The following is a 17,247-nucleotide window of genomic DNA, read 5'->3' as shown; positions in this document are numbered from 1 at the left end:
TATTATTTTAATGATTACATCGGGAAAGTGGAAGCCGTTTAAAGATGTATTCTCAAGGTTAGAAAGAAAATACAATAAAAAGTAGAATCCATACTACATCACCAGAGTTCATATTAAAATGTCACTTTAGTTGTTTATCACACTTTATCAACTAATATACAAAGAAAATAACCAATGATTAGGAGGGACTAGCAAGGAAAAGCCACAGTTTCACACTCTACCTCTCTCTACCTCATTCTCTAACCAGTGGCAACTTCTTTTAATTCTTCCTATTTTTGTTCAATAGGGGTGGGAGTCCTTATTTCTCAGGAAACATGTTGGTTTGCCAGCTAACTTCAAAGACCTCCATATGTTGGTCTACTGGTCCTTGGAATCTCACCAGGTATGATGCAGAAAACCCCACCTTCCATCAGCTGCTGCCATTTCTGCCTCTTAAACGTTATTATATTTAACATATTTCAAGAGTAGCAGAGTGATCTCATCAGTTGGAGAGAGGTTTTTCAGCTTAATTCTTTGCATTTTTTAACCTATTCTCCTATTCCCTTCCCCAAGGTATTGCCAATAGGTTTTCATACTTGTTATAACAGGAACCATATAGGTTTACTGGGGATGTAAATGCTTAGCATTTAGACAGGTAGCACTTTTAAATCATTGTGTTATTGTTAAGTGAGGACCTGAGATTGAAACTTAGTCTTTCTATAGAGTCTATATTATTTTAATTTATTGCTTAAGGATTTCAGAGATGAATTTGTTTTCATCAAATCTACCCCAACTCCTCCCCTTCAGCATCTCCTAATCACCCCTCATCACTTTTTCATTCCAACTTAATGTATTCTTTTTTTTTTTAAACCTACTGAGTCTGGTTAGTGCTGCCACTATGCTGGTGAAGGACCAACCACTGGAGCATGGGCAAACTTTCAGGGATTGCATCTGAAGAAAAAGGACAGTTCCCCCACCCCACCCCCACCCAGCAGCCATCAGTTGCTAACAGTGCCTCAGGTGGGGTTGGGGTATTATTAGCTTTTCTATGACCTGTGCTGGAATTTGAAGATTCTTTTTGTCAATTTATTTACTTTTATTTAAATTAGCAACAAGCTTGCTTCACCTGTCAATCCCAGCTCCCTCTCCCTCCCCTCCTCCCCCACCACTCCACCTGCCCATCCCAGCCCCCCACCCAATCCCCACTCCATTCCCCAGGGAAGGTGAGGCACTCCATGGGGATCTCCAGAGTCTGTAATTTCATTCAGAGCAGGGCCTAGGCCCTTCCCCAAGAGTCCAGGCTGAGAGAGCATCCCTCATTGTGGGAGGGGCACCGAAAGTCCATTTGTATGCCAGGGATAAATACTGATCTACTATTCAAGGCCCCATATATTGGCCAGGCCTCCTTGCTGACAACTACCTTCAGGGGGTCTGGATCAGTCCCATGCTATCCTCCCAGCCATCAGTTGGGGGTCCAAGATCTCCTCCTGTTCAGGTCAGCAGGTTCTGTGGGTTTTACCAGCCCTGTCTTGATCCCCTGTTCATTCCTTCCTCTTTGTCTCTGGTTCCAGGAGTTCAGTTCAGTGTTCAGCTGCTGGTGTCTGCCTCTGCTTCCATCGGCCACTGGATGAAGGTTCTAGGATGGCATATAAGGTAGTCGTCAAACTCATTGTCAGGGATGGTCATTTAAGGTAGACTCTTCCCTATTGTTTAGTTTGCAAGTTGGTGTCAACCTTGTAGATCTCTGGAAATCTCACAAGTAACAGATCTCTCCTCAAACCTACAATGGCTCCCTCTGTTATGGCAACTCTCCTGTATTCTTCCCCTGACTCAACATTCCTGCTCCCCCATGTTCTCCTCTCCCCTCCCCCTCTGCCCCTCTCCTTTTCCCAGCTCCCTCTCCTCTCCCCCCATGCTCCCAATGTGCTCAGGAGATCTTGGCTCATTCGACTTCTCAGGGGTACCATGCTTATCTCTCCTAGGGTCCTTCCTGTTTCTCAGACTTTCTGTCAGTGGGATTGTAGGCTGGCACTCCCCCTTATCTATGCCTAAAATCTATATATGAGTGAGTACGTACCATGTTTGTCTTTTTGTGACTGGGTTACCTTACTTAGGATGGTTTCTTCTAGTGCTATCTATTTGCCCGCAAATTTCAAGAATCCATTGTTTTTTTTTTTTTATGCTGAGTAGTACTCCATTTTCTCTATCCACTCTTCAGTTGAGGGGCATTTAAGTTGATTCCAGGTTCTTTCTTGTTAAAGAGAAGCTTTTTCCTTGAGAGAAGCCGTTCTGCCTGCCTGGTTCCAGAGCCGCTTTCCCGCCAGCCTGGTTCTAGAGCCATATCAGTCCCAAATAAACACACAGGAGGCTATATTAATTATGAAGCTGTTGGCCTTGCTTGTTTCTTACTAGCTAGCTCTGACTTAAGTAATTACCCCATAATTGTTAATCTAAGTATGTTTCTTACGGAGAATAGTTCCAGGCTTCCTACCCCCATGGCGTTACATGTTGACTCTCTTGTGTTTCTCCTTCTCAGAGTCCTCCTGGACTCCTAGTCCCTCCTATCTAGATTCCCCATTGGCCAGACAGTACTTTATTGACAAATGCACAGGACTCCCCAACACTTGCTATTACAAATAATGTTGCTATGAACATAGTGGAACAGATGTCCTTCTGTATGAATGTGCGTCTTTTGAGTATATGCCTGAGAGTGGAATTGCTGGGTCTTGTGGTAGACTGAGTCCCATTTTCCTGAGGAATCACCATACTGATTTCCAAAGTGGCTGTACAAGTTGGCACTCCCACCAGCAATGAAGGAGTGTTCCCCTCTCTCCACATCCTCTCCAGCATAAACTGACATTGGTGTTTTTATTTTCAGATATTATGACAGTAGTAAGATGGTATCTCAGAGTTGTTTTGATTTGCATTTCCCTAATGGCTAAGGATATTGAGCACTTTCTCAAGTGTCTCTGAGCCATTTTATATTCTTCTATTGAGAATTCTCTATTTAGTTCTGTACCCCACTTTTTAATTGGATCCTTTGGTGTTTTGAAGACTTGTTTCTTGAGTCCTTTGTAAATTTTGAAGATCAGCCCTCTGTCAGATGTGGGGTTAGTAAATATCTTTTCCCATTCTGTTGGCTGCCTTTTTGTCTTGTTGACTGTGTACTTTGCCTTACAGAAGCTTCTCAGTTTCAGGAGGTCCCATTTGTTAATTGTCCATCTCAGTGTCTGTGCCACTGGAGTCATGTTCAGGAAGTGGTCTCCTGTACCAATTTGTTCAAGAGTATCTCCTACATTTTCTTCTAAGAGATTCAGCATGGCTGGATTTATGTTGAAGTCTTTGATCCATTTGGACTTAAGTTTTGTTCATGGTGACAGACATGTATCTATCTGCAGTCTTCTACATGCCAATATCCATTTATGCCAGCACCATTTGTTGAAGATACTTTCTTTTTTCCATTGTATAATTTTAGCTTCTTTGTCAAAAACCAAGTGTCAATATGGGTGTGGGTTAATATCAGGGTTTTGATTATATTCCATTGGCCCATCTGTCTATTTTTGTGCCAATACCAAGCTGTTTTCAGGACTATAGCTCTATAATAGAGCTTGAAGTCAGGGATGGTGATGCCTCTGGAAGTGACATTCATGAGAGAGAGAGGGAAGGAGGGAGGGAGGGCAAGAGAGAGAGAGAGAGAGAGAGAGAGAGAGAGAGAGAGAGAGAGAGAGAGAGAGAGAGAGAGAGAATTTGAATTCTCAAAAGTTCTAGTAGCACAAACAACGTTCTTCTTACTCCCCCTCCCCCTTCTTTTTGGGCAGGATATCAGTCAGCCCTGGCTGTCCTGGAATTCAAGTTGAAGACCCAACTGACCTCAAAGTTGTTGCAATTCTCCTATGTCAGTGTCCTAAGATCTGGGATTACAAGCATATACCCCACATGTGCCACTGAAATGACACCACATGTGGAAAATTCTATGTTTGCTCTCATGTGACAGGTCACAGGAAAATACAACCACACCAAAAATATTGTATAAAATTACCTGTGGGTTATGTGTAGAAGAATGCATGAGAACTAGCCTTTAGACTCAGGTCACATTCCCAAGATTCATGGTGAAAATGTCAATATTCAAAATCTGGAAAATACACTGCATCTGAAATTGTTGTGTTTCCAAGAAGTTCAGATAAGCGATATTCAACTAATAATATATAAGGATACATACACTTACAGATATTATATATAGCACATGCTTATATATGTAAATTCAGTGCAGTGAAATATATTAAATGCAGCCATATAGTAAATAATGGTATCAGTCATTGAAGATTGCACATGTGACAACAACTCCACAATATTATATTACCTAGCTGGTGATGAAATTGAACAGTGGTGTCTTTATCAGACTGTGTCATTATTATTAAATAAAGAATGTATATTAAGTAATGAATATATATATGTATATATATATACATACATACATACATATATTCAAACCATACACATGTGGTTTAGTACATGTACTTACACATGCATTTGGGGAAGTGTTTTTGAATTCTGTAAATGTAGGCTTACAGACAGGCAGACATTGCTTTGTAAAACCAGATAAGAGGGACACTGAGCTGAGATTTCTCTTTTAGGATGCCATACCGCAATGCCAGCCCAGATCCCTGTGTGACTGACTTTGCTGGGTTGAACAGTGGAGGGGGTTAGTAAGCAAAACCATTCTGTTAGAGAGGTTTCTGGGCATATCTGGGCCCCTTACAGGCCCCTTCCCTCTGCCCCCTGTTAGGTCTTATCTTTGCCTCCAGAACAGAGAAGTAACCGCATGCATGACATGTCTGTCTCCCTCCCTTTTCCCCCAGACAAAGAAAGATCTTTTCTCCTTTCCAACCACCAGAAAAAGTCATTCTGCTTTCAGACTTTCCAGTCTTGCTGGCAAAACTCATTGGCAGATATTCTTATCCCCTTATGGTCTGTTTTATGTTTCTTCTGAGCGAAGAAGTACTTTGCCTCTCTCTCCTAAGTTAGAGAACAAAGAAGGGAAAGTGTGTTGGCACAGCTGCAGGGTGTGCCAAACTGTAGTATTTACCACCCGGGGACTGCTGGTGACATCTTAGGTTATTTAACTGTACGTTTTGTCTGAGATCTGTGGCAAAGTTGTCTTTTTTGATGTCTTTACACACACTGATTTCTTCTTATATTGTGGTTTGGAGTGGGAGGTGTTTGCAGCATTAGTGAAGCTGTAGCTTGCATTATGATACTCCCTCTTTCTCCCCCCTTCTCATCTAACCCCTTCTGAGTGGCTAATTTCTTCATTCTTTATATCTTACAAATATAATGTTATACTTACTTTAGGTACAAGGAAGCACAAGCATTTTGTTTTAGTGTGCCACCCAGAAACAGTACTCTTCAAGGAAATTAAATTTTCATCTCAAGAGTTTTCTCATTCATATATAGCTTTCCTTCATGCAGATTTGGATTGGAATGCTCTTCTAATAATATATTTTCAAAAAAAAAAAGACATCCCAGAAGATGACAAACAACTTTCAAAGCTAGGGCAACTTTGCACAGGTGTTGTTAACTATGTTTTCTGTTTAAGGCCCCGGAGAAATGCTCGGATTTTACCGTTGATATCCCAAGATGGACAATTCACACTCACATCAAGAAAGGTCAGCAAGATATGGTGGAGGAATGTTGCCCAGGACTGTCAGGACAGGGCTTTTCTCGTTAGTATTCATGCAACAGTTCATTGAAGACCTTGAAAAACCCATTTGATTTTTCAGGCCCGGCAGGCAGTTGCATCATCCCTGTAGATCATGTAGTGGCTAGAACACTGCGATTGAATAGATTGACACAATTAAATGTGTCCTGATAAGGAATGCAATTTCGCTAATGGTTATTAAGATCTGCTCTTCGTTGGGTAAGATGTCAGCAATAATTTAAAAAAAGGAAGTACCTTGATTGTGTATCTCCCTGCTATTTGCTCATCACTCTCAGCACTGTTTCCCTTGTCTGCTCTTTATTGTAGGAAGCTACTCTGTAAAAAAAAATATGCCAAGTATCTTGTGTATGTTGGGCAAAGAAGTGTTCTGGTTGAATTATGGAGGAAGAGAAAAAGCTTACCCCTATCTGCCATGTTATTTCTACTTGGCTTGCTTCCAAGCAGCAGCTGACACCCATTGATAGTCATCACCTGCTGGGAAGCTCTTACCCCCTAAGTGTGATCTCCACCAGGTGCTATTTGGATTAAGCACTGTCTCCTTCCTTGGTCCCTCCAGGCTGGAGGACAAAGCAGCTATCTGCAGCTGCTATGCTCTGGGCTGGCTTGCCTCCTCTGTGTGCTGGGCACTCTACATGGCTATGGAATTAGTTTCACATATTAATTTTATTTCACAGAACTAATCTTGTGAGTTCTATATTTTCCTGCTGGAACCGATTCCTTCTTCAAATGCTTCCACGTTCCAAAACCAGTGAACCCAAGCTTTCTTTCCCAGTCACAGTGCTTGGAAAGAGAAAACATGTGGTTGCCAGTGTTCAGTAAGAATTATGTCATTCTAAACAGCAGTGAGCCCCCTCCTTTTTTTTTTTTTGTCTCTCACTGTTATAACTCCAATAGAAATTGGCAAATGTCTGCAATCCTTGGCTCTGTGAGATGTGATTATTCAAATATTTGGCAAAGTGGGTTCTACAAAATTTCCTTTAAAAGACAGGTATTGATTTCAGTTTCTGGTTGTTTTCACACACATATGCACTGTATTGTGGTCATCTGACTCCCCATTGTGGTCTCTTAGCCTCCCAACTTCTGCTGTCACCCCTTCTTTCTACTAACAGCCCCTCTCCTCCTTTCTTGCCTTTCTGTGTATGCAGATCTTGTGCAAGAGTCCACAGCTGGGGAAAGGATGCCATAGGAGACAAACAGCACATTTCAATCAAAGACATTATTCTCAGTGAACTCACAGATCTTAGCTTTGTTGTTACTGACAGTAGTTTGCATTGTTTGTAGCAAAACTGTTTTACATACATTAAAAATAAAAGTAGTGAAGTTTTGGAAGTGACATTCGTGTATTCTTAGCATAATCAATCAAAGATTCATCAATCCCTGTTTTTGTGTAGTAGAAACAGAATAAAAGACTTGGTGAGTTTGTTGCCTAAGAGTGTGTCTCAAGACTTGACATTTGAAGTGCTTGCTCTTCTAGTTCAATTACAGGGAAATATATACACCACATAAGAAACTTTAATTAACAGTGAGGTAGTGGATTTATGTAAGCTGTGAAGAGAACTGAAGTGAAGATTGTATTTGAATTGTGTTTTAGACTAACTCAGGGGAAGCCATCTTCTGTCCCCCAGATTAACTATGGACGATCAGATGTAGAAACCTTATTTCACCACCTTTATTAAATGTGGTTTTAAAGGCGTTTGTCCTTGTTCACCTCTGTTTGTAAACTTACTAGTATCCATTTTTGCTTGCATAGGCTTTCATAGACTCCAGTGACAAAGAACACATTCTTTAATCAATATCACTGTTCATATTGGTGTTTCTGAATTCCCTTGGGCAGTGCAATTTAATGCTGTATTTGCATGAAGATGGACAGCTGTTCAGGTTCCTCCTGCTTCCCAGATGTGAGCTGACAGTTCTCTGGAGGAGTGCAAGGACAGAGGGAATCCTCAGTGTGCTACGGACAGGACATTTGCTATGCTCATGTCAACCTCACTTTCTGTTGAAGACAGAGAGTTAAGCTGGTTTACATGATTGAAGCTGGGGAAGGAATGGATCCTACATGTTAGGGCACACAAAAGATTCATGAGGAGGGCAGTGGGTGTTAGGATTGCTTTGTGGTTTCGTTGGAGATGGATGCAAGATCTGAAAGAAAATTTTCTCTGCTGGAAGTTCACATTCTACTTCAATATAGATAGATCTCAGATTGTACACGTGTTTTGAGTTTCAAGAGACTTGAATTATAAATTAATATAACTATATACTTGAATGTTTGAATTTATTATTTATTGAAGAAGTACCCAAATCCGCAAAGATAAAATAATAAGTGACCCTCAGTTTAAACAGTGTAATGTATAGTTTTCCCCACCATCTGCCTGGGCCTTGCTGAGCTGTCTGAACCCCCAAATAACACCACAAGATACTATATTAATTATAAGCTGTTGGCTGTTATTGTTTCTCATTGTCTAGCTCAAAATCATCAATATATATTTTTATAAGGACTTATCTTTTCGAGAACACCATACTGTGTTTTCTTCTCCGGGGATCACATAGTGATGGCTCAGTTCACTACATTTCCCAGAATCCTCCTGGACTCCTAGTCCTACTTATCTTGCTTCCCTATTGGCCAACAGGGCTTTATTGACATATACACAGGACTTCCCCATCAAAACAGTCATGGACATTTTTGTTAATCTTATCCTACCTGCTTTATCTTTACTTTTAAAATTTATGGTGTATTTTAAGACAAATCTCTGATGTTATTTTGCATGCTACACCATTAATACTTTCCCCTCCACAGAAGTATATTTTAAAGTTATATACCTTTATTCCATTATCATGTCTAACTCATTAAAAATAGTAGTTTAACTGTACTCCACTCTAGCACTTTGGAGGTTGACACTGGAGTACTCCAAGTTTAAATTCAGCCTGGGCTAGGGAACATAGCCCTTTTTAGATATAGATGCTAATAAATAGAATTATAGGACTAATAAGAGCATTTGTTTCTTTGATTATCTTTGAAATCATGGTTTATAACATTTTTTATCTCAAAGTATGTTTTAATACTTGTTTATTTAAATCAACATCTAGCAGAGATCATATATTGCTTTTGTCTAATTAATCTTTTAAATCTTCTTTAGCATCTGACAAGGGATCTCTCATCTTTCTTATTTATGAAGGTTATTTATTTGTTGAAGAATTGTATAATTTTACTGAGATTCTGAATTTGGTCATTTACATCTTCCCGGTAGCATGTGCATATTCCATTGTGCCCCCCCAAATGAATTGTTATATGTGCATTGAACATAGAGCTGGGATTCATAATGACAACTACTTTCAAGTGTTTCATGTGCCTTGATCACACTCATCTCTCATGCTCTCAGCGTTCTCTCCTCTTTCTCCTCTCCCACTAATCTTCCTCCTGTCAGACTCCTATCATCTATGTGTGTGCTTGTGTGATTTTATATATCTGTATGAAATCTAGAATTTACAAATGAGAGAAATGCTTGATGATTACTTTTCTGAGTCTGGCTTGATTTGCTTAACAGGATGACCTCAAGTTGTATCTATTTTCCAACAATGTTATAATTTTACTCCTTTGTTGCTGCATAAAAAAAACTCCTTGTGTGCATAGACCACTTGCTATCATCTACCCAACTGCTGAATGTCATTTTTGTTGGCTCTATTACTTGAACACCGTGAATGAACATACACATGCAGTTTTCTCTGTGGGTGCTGGATACAGTGTGACCAGCAAGATTCTTCCTCCTGTCACTGTGCCTGCCCTGCCTACTGACATTCTCCACCATGATGGACTGTATTTCTCTTAAATTAATCCAAAGTAACTCTTTTCCTTAAGATGTTTTGTCAGAATATTTATCACATTAATAAACCAACAAAAAGTACTAAGAACACCTCCAATAAATCTCATTTTACTCAAGTAGCCCCCTCTCTTCTTCCTGATAATTTTATATATCTACAAAAAATTTAAGATCTACAAATGAATTATAGAAATAGTGATACTCGCCGGGCGGTGGTGGCGCACGCCTTTAATCCCAGCACTCAGGAGGCAGAGGCAGGCGGATCTCTGTGAGTTCGAGGCCGGGCTGGACTGATAGCCTCTGAAACAATACAGAGAAACCCTGTCTCGTAAAAACCAAAAAAAAAAAAAAAAAAAAAAAAAAAGAAATAGTGATACTCACCTTTCTGAGTCTGCCTGGCTCATTTGCTTATGTTTTATGGATTCTCCTGGAAAAACATGATGTATTGGCTGTTCTTAGTAGTCACCTTGACTATATCTGAAATGAACTACAATCCAGAAATGCAGGGCACACCTGTGAGATATTTTCTGCTTGGTTTGCAGTGGGTGAATCCACTTCTAGTCTGGACCTGTGAGACATGCCTTTGATCCAGATCTTGAGGCAGGAAGACACACCTTTAATCTGGGCCACACTTTCTCCTGGAAGCCTATGCAAGGAGGACACAGAGGAAAGAAACTCTTGCTCTTTGTTGGTTTTTCCCCTCCTTGCTAGCACATTCATTCCTTTACTGGCATTTGAGCCTACTCCTTTGAGAATCCAGTGTCTACAGAAGACCAGCTGAGACACTCATCCTTGTGGGAATGAGCAACGACTGGGTTATTGGACTTTCTGCTCATAGCTAGCCTTTGTTGGATTAGCTGGACTGCAGCTTGTAAGTCATTCCAATAAATTTCCTTTGTATATATTTAGAGAACAGCGGGAAGGGGTAGAGAGATTGAAATTCATTCCATAAGTTCTGTAACTCTAGACCAGTACACAGGAACAATCATCTAGGGAAGGCACCAGCTGAAGGGACTCTGGCCAGCTAGAACTTGGAACTTGTCAAGCATGGTTCTGGCAGGCCCTGCCTGCCCTTCTCTCCCATTCCCTCTGCCTTGCCAAAACCAAAACCCGTTAAATTACATTCCTAAAGCTAGGAACCGAGGTCTATTCTCCTGTTTTTGCCACTTCCTCCTCCTTAGGCAGACTATCAAGGTCTAGCTATCAAAGTATTGAAATTCAGCTATCCAAAGCCCCCTTTGGGTCATGTAGTTTACATTGTTAATTACCGTGTGCGAGAACAAACCACAAGGTATACAACAAAGCCCACTACTAGAGTTTTATTAATAAGGAGTGGAGAGAGGGAAGAGAGGGTGCTTGAAGGACTGTCTGGAAGAAACAAAACATGGTGAGAGAAGGAGTGAGTGGGTGTGTCAGCTTTTAAAGGTCGCTCAGAACATGCGCATAGATTACATGGTCCTGCTGCACATATGCATAGATTATGCAAGGCCCTGGATGACTAGGCATTTTGTCTGAATACTGATGGCCACCTATGTGGCCATGGGGCCCTGGATGTGCTGGGAATGGCAACAGGTCCAATCAAAACATACCACTGCACCCTAGCCCATTCTAACAGACTCCCCCTTTTTCAACCGTCTTAAAAGTTACACTTGCAAGGTCATTTGCTGCTGTTTTTCTGCCTGAGTCAGAAGGCAGATGCTTCAACTTCTTACACCAGTTAATATAGGACCTCTGTGAAGACAGGCATCTGGGTGTGGTTTGTGCTTAATCCAGAGTTCCCAAGGGAAGCTGGGCTGTGTGGGGTGGTGATAGGGCAGTGTCATCTTCTTCAACAGCAGACCAAGGAAAACACACTACCTGAGTCTATCTCATCACTTTTTCTCAACCTGTGGGTCATAGACCCCTTTGAAGGTTGAACAACGCTTCACAGGGATTGCTTAAGACCACCTGACAATATATCTTTACATTATGAATCATAACAATAGCAAAATTACAGTTGTGAAGTAACAACTAAAATAATTTTATGGTTGGGGGGGTCACCATAACATAAGGAACTATGTTAAAGGGTTGTAGCATTAGGAAGTTAGAGAATTCCTGAGATAAGTGAACTAGTAAATTTATTAGCATTACAGACAAGGGTATCAGTAAGGGCTTACTGTTAGGATCAAGGGCCACTCAAAAGTAGTAGCTCCAAGAAAAATGCTGAACCCAACTCAGCATGCATGAGCACTCATGAAAACTGTTCCTGGAGCCCTGCATGACCCAAAGGTAGCTCACCTACTGGACAAAATTCATTTCTCCAGAAATTCTTATTGTTCATATAATCTTGGGGAAAGGGCCTTGTACATCTTTTAACTTTTAGGAGTTTCTAAAGTTTGTAAATTTCCTTCCTGAGTCTTGTAAGTTTTGTTTGCTTCCTGACTCTTAGTGAGTCTCTCTCCAGGATACAATCTTTCTTTTTTTTTCCTGCGTATTTTTTATTTAAATTAGAAACAAGCTTGTTTTACATGTCAATCCCAGTTCCCTCTCCCTCCCCCCCAACCCCTGCCCCCCACCAGCCCCCTTTCCCATCCCCTTTCTGCTCCCTAGGGAGAGTGAGGCTTTCCATGGGGGATCTTCAAAGTCTGTCATATCATTTGGAACAGGGCCTAGGCCCTCCTCCATGTGTCTAGGCTGAGGGAGTATTCCTCTTTGTGGAATGAGCTCCCAAAGTCCATTAGTTTACTAGGGATACAAATGTCTGTTTTGATTTAGTTTATCCTTTCATATTTTTAAACCTTTTATTATTGGAAATACGAATTTCAATACACATTTTCTGAGAATTTTATATACATTGACTATATGGAAAATATAATGGAGAGGATCCTTAATAGTCACCCAAATGTTTTAGCTACTTAAACACATCATGTGACATATAGAAGGTAAATAAGAAGATCAAATGAGCATTTCCCAAAAATGCTGTTAAGGAAGATAGACAAGTTGCAGCACGTGTTGTAGGAGGAATAATTAACTAATTAGTGAAATACTAATCATGATGAAGACTAACAGCTGTAGATATGTATCTTCTTGCCCATTGCATATTTTGAGGGATGCAGTTCCTCAAATCATTATTGAGTGACATCTGAATTAAGTAAAGAGGGCTGAGATAGCTGAAAGGAACTTGGGAGAGTATACACCATGTATTTTGTATCAGAAAATAATTGTAATAAGGAGTTTGGAGTCACAGACAGAGATCCCATTTTCTTGTCATTAGAGTAACGTGGGTAGGGAGATATTAATGACTGACTGTGCAAATGAGAAGCTGGTTGATTTGCTGAGTGGCTCTTCAACAATCAGTGGTGCTTTCTGATGCAATGTTAAGTTACAAATAGCACAGGAAAATTAGACCTATATTGCTAAGTGTTAATTCTTGTACCTTTAAATGGAGAGTAGCAGAGAAACCTGAAGCAAATTATGTAGTAGTGATGGGATTGGGAGTGACTTTTAATGCCTCCCTCTTCCCCCTTTCAGTTTATACAATGGCTGAAAACAAAGAAAAAATAGTATAAGACTAAAGAGAATAAGAAATATAAGCATGTATTTCATTTTTAAAAACTTGGATCTTAATATGTCCTTGGTACATGAATAAAGAAATAAAACTGAAAGCTGATAAAAATCAAAGCAACTTTCAACTCCAAATCAGAAAACAAAACCAAAGCAAAACATGAAACCCAAAACAAATCCTCGGCTGAGGGAGAACTAGTAACAAGCACATTCATCTGTCTTTCAGAGTGATAGCTATGTAAGAAAATCTTTTGAGAATGTATGTAGTACCTGCAAAGACAGAGTTGTATATTAAAGAAATTAAGGAAAAAACAAAGGAATCAGTTTATGAAGCTAAGAAAATGACAATACTATAGATTTATTCCTTGTTAAGAGCCATTTGAAGGACTTACAGGTTAAACCAATTACAGCCCCAGCAATCTGCTTAGGTCCAACGCTGGCATCTTCAGTGTCTGGTGAGAGCCCTATTTCTGATTCTTAGATGAAGGTTTCCAGCTGTGACCTCACATGATGAAAAGGGACAAGACCATTCTTGAGTGTCTCTTTGTGACAGTTCTAATCTCATGAGGTCTCACCCTAAGTAATTAAGAACTTTAATTATTTTCCAAAGGCCATAACTCCTAATACCTTTCTAGTGGTTAAGAGTTCATCATATGGGTTCATCAGGGAACCCAAATATTTGGACCACAGCAGGTATATTCTTGCCCCAGAGAAGCAACAACTACCCTCCCATCAGTGGATATGTATAGCATATCAAGGCTCTCTAGAAGATCGGAATTGATGCAGTCTATACATAACGAAGAGGGATTCACTGTACTGGCTTATACGACAGGGGTTGGACAGTCCTACAATGACTACTCACACTCTGGAGAATAGAAATCTCCAGTTGCTAAGTTTGCAGAACCGGGTGTCTCAGTATTTCTAAACTAGTGCTGTAAGCCTGGAAGATCCGGGGAGTGTTGCTTGTCCTTGGAAAACCAGACAAGCTGACTTATGTTCTTATAGAAAACTCTCTCTCTCTCTTTTACACACACACACACACACACACACACACACACGATATATATATATATATGTATATATATATATATATATATATATAGAGAGAGAGAGAGAGAGAGAGAGAGAGAGAGAGAGATAGACTACCAATTGCCAAAAGCTTCATGACCAGGGATGGAATTTCATCCCCATTTTCCATCTCTAAGCTGGGAATTGGTCTGGCTTGGACTTGTATGGTCTGATGCATCCTGTAGGGACTGCTGTGAGCTCATACATGCAGGTGCTCCCGTTGTCCAGAAGATAATGTTTCCTTGTAGTCATTCACTGCCTCTGGCTTTGATACTCTTTCCATCCCTCTTCTGCAATGTATGCCTGAGCCTTGGGAGGAGGCAGTGATAGATTTAGGGCAGGAAATTCTGCAGTTTCTTATTCTTTCTTATTCTCTTTATCTTGCTAGTGGTGGGCCTCTGCTAATTACCACATACTGCTATCAGAAGATTCTTAGATGAGAACCGAGAGATACATTACTCTCTATGGGTGTTTGTGAATGTAAGCTTTGGAACACTTTGGCATTTTTTACCTGTCTCATTAGCTCACACAGACATTTGAAAGGTATGAAAATTTCCATTATTGTTCTTAGCTGTTTTAGGGTTTCCCTCCACCTCTTCTGCCCCCGTGTGGGATAATTCCTTCTTCCATCTCTTCTATCGAGGGCCTGGGCTTGTTTGTGCTCATTTCATCCTTGTGTCACAAGACATCATCCCTGAAGGGCTTATAAAGAGAGTTCCATTCTGTGCATGACTTAGGGTCTGGTCATTGGGATGGGAGTGACATTCCGTTGGCATTTTTGATACCATACAGATTACATGTAACATTTTCATGGGGAAAATTGAAATGTCTTGCTTCTAAACTTTCTGGGATGCTTCCCCCCCCCATGACTTTCAAGTCTTTAGTTAGCTGAATGCTTACTGTCTGTGTAAGACCCATAGATGGGTAGGTAGGGCTAAACAGAACTAAAAAAGTATGTGGTCTTATATGATAATAATTCTTTTAACAATCAATTTATACAAGTAAAACCAGAAGCAAAGCTGGAAACATTACATGCTATAACATACTAACACATTAAAACTTTGCTCAATTATAATATGACACTTTTCCTTTAAGGCTATCTATAATCTTATAGAACATTCAATGCAAAACTTTATGAATTTCATAGTTCAGTTAATGATTAGAGAGATATTAAACAAACAAACAGAAAGACTGGAAAACCAAAAAGTTAATTTATGACATAATATGAGGGCTAGAACTCAGTTTTTGACATTCATTTATGCTTATTTCAGTTCACTGGGCTGTTTGTTATCTTAATTCCAGGTATTTTTTTGCTTCATGGCAAGAATTTATGATTTTTTATTAGAGTTTTACAAGTTATATTTTCTTAAACTGTATCTTGTCCTGTCACCTAATTACCCTTTTGCAATATTGCAGTTTTCAAGTTACAGGGGAAATCTTAATGTATCAAGGATCAAATACGATGGGTATTTAAAGGTCAAAGCCTCATTGTGAGTGCAGAGATCGTGACTAGATGATTCGGAAGTAAAGGAGCTAAGAGTGATCTCAAACAAGCCAGATTCAAATTCATGTTTATTCATAACTCTTAACGTTGACTTTGGTAAATATGTGTCTGCAGAATTTTCAAATTAGTGACTATCAGTTGGGGGGAGCTTTTCAAAAACAATTAAAATTTAAATATTATTTAAAAATATGTAGAAAGTCCCAGCCAAGTACCTTGGTAATTGAGGTGATTATCTAAGTCACAATCAGCACAACCTCATGAATATTTCCCCAAAGAACAGAATTTAAATTGTCCTCTTTCTTCCATTTTCTCTTATTTCTAAACTTCCATTAAAATATATTCATAATTAATAATAAAAGTTCCACCCGATATTCAACTTTCATGTGTTTGTATCATGTGATGTGGGTAGATGTAGATTATTAACTTATTGTTTGCTATTATTTTGAGGTGATCAGTCTGATATGATTCAGGAAAAGATTCAAGAAAAGCTTGGCTCAGTGCATGCATGCAACTGCCAGATCTCACCAGAGAATGTGTGCAACTGCCAGACCTCATCAGAGAAGTGAGAAGTTTCTTTAGGCAGTAGATGATGCTAAAACAAAAAGTCATAGCTGGTCAAAGTGCAGAGAATAAGTGACTGTGGAATGTTCTGCTACAAATGAGACATTTATATGACTCCCACGGCCTGAGGCTCATGTATCATCTTAGAAGGGAATAGAAAGAATGTAAAAGCCAGAAGAGAGAGAGAGAGAGAGAGAGAGAGAGTGTGTGTGTGTGTGTGTGTGTGTGTGTGTGTGTGTTTGGGGAGTGAAACAGTGTCTTCTGGATATTACAGTACCACACACTCACAGCATCTGCAGTTGCCCACAAAAATCCCACACAAGATGAAGCCAGTGAACATTCCAGTATGGATTAGAAATGGGATCATGAACTCCTCACCCTAAGTCTGTAATGAAGTCCAACACATCTCAAAATTCTTTCCACATTGCTACTTTATCCTCTTTTTGTAAATGCCAAATATTTTCTGACAAATTTTCATATTCTCTGACTATGTCTCACACATGGATGTGCTATAGACAGTACAGTACAAGAAAGTCATCTCTTTCTTTGCGTGGTTCTGAGAAGTAAGCATTTCAGATAAACATGGTCAGCTCCTTATAGAAGGCTGACTAGTGTCAGGTTGACCAAGACTGTCTAGCTTTTAAGACTGAAAGTTTCACATGGCTGGAATACATCCAGTCCCTGACAAGCTGTGATATGTTGGTCTGTATGCTGTTCAGAACAGTGTTCCCTAACCTTCCTAATGCTGTGACCCTTTAATACATCACAGATCATGTTGTGGTGACCCCTAACTATAAACTTATTCTTGTTGCTACTTCATAACTGTAATTTTGCTACTGTTGTGAATTGTAATGTAAATATCTCTGTTTTCCAATGGTGTTAAGTGGCCTCTCTGAAAGAATTGTTTGACCCCCTAAGGGTGGTGACCCACAGATGGAGAGACACTGGCTTAGAAAAGCCTGAGCTAAGGATTCTGTGAGTTAATATACATTATTAGTAGCACAATAAGCAGCAGTGACTCAGATCTTTGTTAAAGATGTATTTCACAAAACTCATTT

This window comes from Mesocricetus auratus, unplaced genomic scaffold (assembly GCF_017639785.1).
Source record: "Mesocricetus auratus isolate SY011 unplaced genomic scaffold, BCM_Maur_2.0 Super-Scaffold_100010, whole genome shotgun sequence".
NCBI lineage: Eukaryota > Metazoa > Chordata > Mammalia > Rodentia > Cricetidae > Mesocricetus > Mesocricetus auratus.
This window is presented reverse-complemented; position numbering follows the sequence as displayed.